Source organism: Lolium perenne, chromosome 4, assembly GCF_019359855.2.
Source record: "Lolium perenne isolate Kyuss_39 chromosome 4, Kyuss_2.0, whole genome shotgun sequence".
NCBI lineage: Eukaryota > Viridiplantae > Streptophyta > Magnoliopsida > Poales > Poaceae > Lolium > Lolium perenne.
In genome coordinates, this window is record NC_067247.2 from 91,885,145 (window position 1) to 91,888,554 (window position 3,410).

Consider the following 3,410-nt stretch of genomic DNA (forward strand, 5'->3'; position numbering starts at 1 on the left):
CTATTTTTCTGATTCTTTACAGGCTGCTCATCGTTTCGGAAGCGGTTAAACCCGTTGATTCCTTGGCACGATGGACCACCAAAGATGAAATCGATGTCGGTCTAAAGGAACTTTCAATTTTTTTCACCTAACTTGCTTTGAAGTATCTTAAATATCGTATATGAACACAATAAAATCGATAAACTATTACAACCAGAAGTAGGAAGTATTTCTAACCTATAAAAAGAGATAAATTTTACACCCATCGATGGTGCAAAACTCCGCAATTCTGTTTATAAAAAGAGATAAATTGTAGAAATATATCACCACTGTATATTTATAAATTTTAACTATATTCCTAGCTTTTCTTTATTAACACGGTCAACCAAACAACAAATTTCCACCCCTAACATAACCATATTTTGTGATGAATCAAATATAGTAGCCTAGAAAATACTTCTAAAGAAAACCAAATAATCAATATATAATACTTACCTGAAAACGGTATGAACGTCTTGTCCTACCCAAAATCCTAGAAACATCACCTTCATGGTCAAGTGATTTTTTAGGTTCAGACTCTTGGAATCATCACTTTCAAGGCTGATGTGAGAGGCATGCACGGAGTAATCATAGCTTAATATACAGAAAGGGGATACATGCACATCTTAGACAAACATATATTCAATCAGACATCAGAGTCTTTTTTGAAATAGGTACGTTGAAGAAATATCAGCATCATAAATCTATAAATTTTAGTTTTATCTGTCCCTTAGTTTTGTTATTAATGCAATCAACCAAACCACAAATTCCGTTCCCTACATTAACCATAATTTTTTTTTGTATGAATCAAATCATAATCAGCAGTCTGAAAGAACTTCAAAAGAAAAAGAAAAATCCTTTTTTTTTCTTTTGAAAGAAAGAATAATAAAAATCTGATTTCTTACCTGAAAATTATATGGACCTGCCGTATGCGTGGTCACCTAGAAACATAACCTTCACAACCAAGCGATTTTTTGGTTTGTTTTTCCTGTAAAGCATGATGAGAGGCAGCACGGATTGATAATAGCATAATATACAGTGTACAGCTGAGACGAATACCTATTCCATCAGCCATCAGTGTTTCATCCATCCCATCCCAACGATACATGCATGCCTACACGAATACACTTGCATGATAAGCTAATCTGATTCACATACGCGCATGGGTGCAGGCGGAGCTTGGTGTACCGCTGCTATGCTGCATGTCATGTAAGTCAACGTCAAACCATGGCGATGGACTGAATGTGTACCGGTGCTGCTTGCCTGCTGCTTCGTGCCATGTACTATGGCGATCAAGCGGATGTACTGCTGCTGCTCCTGCGTCCGATGCATCTGTAGTGGATGTATTGATCCCAATTAGGCGGACACAATACAACATTGATCAGCTCTTGACTGAAAACTGCACCTCAAGCTGGTCAGCTATTGAACGGCTAGCTACAAATCAAAAGATATCAAGATGGCAAACTATACATTGAACGGATCAATCTGATATCGAAGTGCTCTTTGCACAGACAACACCGACCGGACAGATCTGTGGTGCAAGCTCGATGCATATATATATAGCACTATAGCAGCATCATCAACTCTACCTGTGACTGTGAGATCGCTGCCGCGGGGTCTAGACGGGTGGGAATCGCCAGGGGCGATGAAGGGCGGGAGAGGTTCATTCGTGCAGGTTTGATCTTCCTTTCAGATGAGAATTAACGTGAGGGTTCCTGCCCTGAGAGACATCTCTAACAGAGGGTTGTGAAGAGATCCCATCCAATGGATGCTAAATGTTGAGATGTATATATATCAGACAGGTAGAATTTTGTTTGGCGTGAGAATCAATATGGTGTTCCGTTTGGTGCTTTCAATTACTAGTAAAATAAAACAATATAAGACTTTACCTCTTGGTGCCAAAACATTTATTCGTATTAGCATGTAAAATAAAAATAGGTTATACTATTAAACTTTAGTTACCTCATGGTATGTTGGAGAAAGTTGAATAATCCACGCTATAGGACATGTCGGAGTAATATTGAAAGTCTGCAAACTTATGGTGTCCTCAGGGCGGCAGAACCATCGTCAGGTGAAATACCGACAGCGGTCCATTCCCTCAAAGAACTCAGTTATCCTAAACACGGAAAAGAGGATTCACAAATTTAAGATGTCGATATAACAAATACAGAGCATAATATATGATATCCGAAGAGAAAGCTTCATGCAAGCTTGAAGCTTTTGATTAGTGTATGCAGGCTTGTGCGGATGTAAATGAGTACTGCTACGCACATACAGTCAAAACATAAACTACATGTGGGCATAAGAGCATCTCCACTCGTCCCCCCGAACAGGCCCCCGGCGAGCGTTTTTTCCATCCGGACGGCGTAATTCGGCCCAGTCGCGCCCCCGGTTCCTCGTTTTCGTCCGGATTTGGGCCTAAATCCATCCGGCGATCCCACGACATCCCCGGCCCCCCGGGGAGCGCTCGGGGACTCCGGACGAAGCGAAAGCGCGCGTGGCCCCAACTTGTCGGCGACAATGGCCTCCGATCTACGGCAAAACCCTCGTCTTCCCGATCTACGGCAAAACCCTCGTCTTCCCGATCTACGGCAAAACCCTCGTCGAACGAAAGCTTTGAACTCTCAATTGGTGCAACATAGATAGATTATATATATATTTCGAATATAATTCGAATAAACATAAGAATTACATATAAAAACTTTAAAACTAAACTACTTCTTCTTCTTCTTAGAAGGCCCCGCCTCATCGTCGTCGCGGCGACGCTTCCGGCTCGCCACCTCCTCGTCGGAGGAAGTTGAGTCCTCGTCGTCGTCCTCATCAGCTTCTTCGTCCTCCTCCTCCTGCTCCTCCTCCTGCTCCTGCTCCTCCTCCTCTTCCTCGGCCTCTTCCTCGGCCTGCTCCACGGCCTCTTCGTCCTCCTCCTCGTCGTCCAACTCGTCCTCGCTGGCCGGCGGGGGGGAATCGTCGCTGCTGGACGATGCAGCTGGATCCCACCAATGGCGCCATCCAGGCGGCTTCCCCTCGCTGTCGGTGTCCGATGGCCAAGAGATATCGCTCATGGTTGACGGAGGATGGTGACGAGAGAACAGATGAATGGCGTCGCCCGTCGAAAACCGTATATGTAGGTCTCTCGACGACAGAGAGCGCCGGTTGCTCTTCCCCGGAGTTCGTGCTCCATTACGGCGGTTCTCGCATCGAGGCCACTTCGACCGTTCCCGACGAGTCGTTCCGGCTCTCCAGTCCACTTCGCGACGGTTCAATGCGTCGAGGGAACTCCGACGATTGCCCTTCCCGGTGACTGCGCCGTCGCTATGCACGCGGTGGGTGCGCGTCCATGGGCTCGCGGCTGGGAAAATGGGCCTCCCCAGGCCAAAAACTACATCCATCCG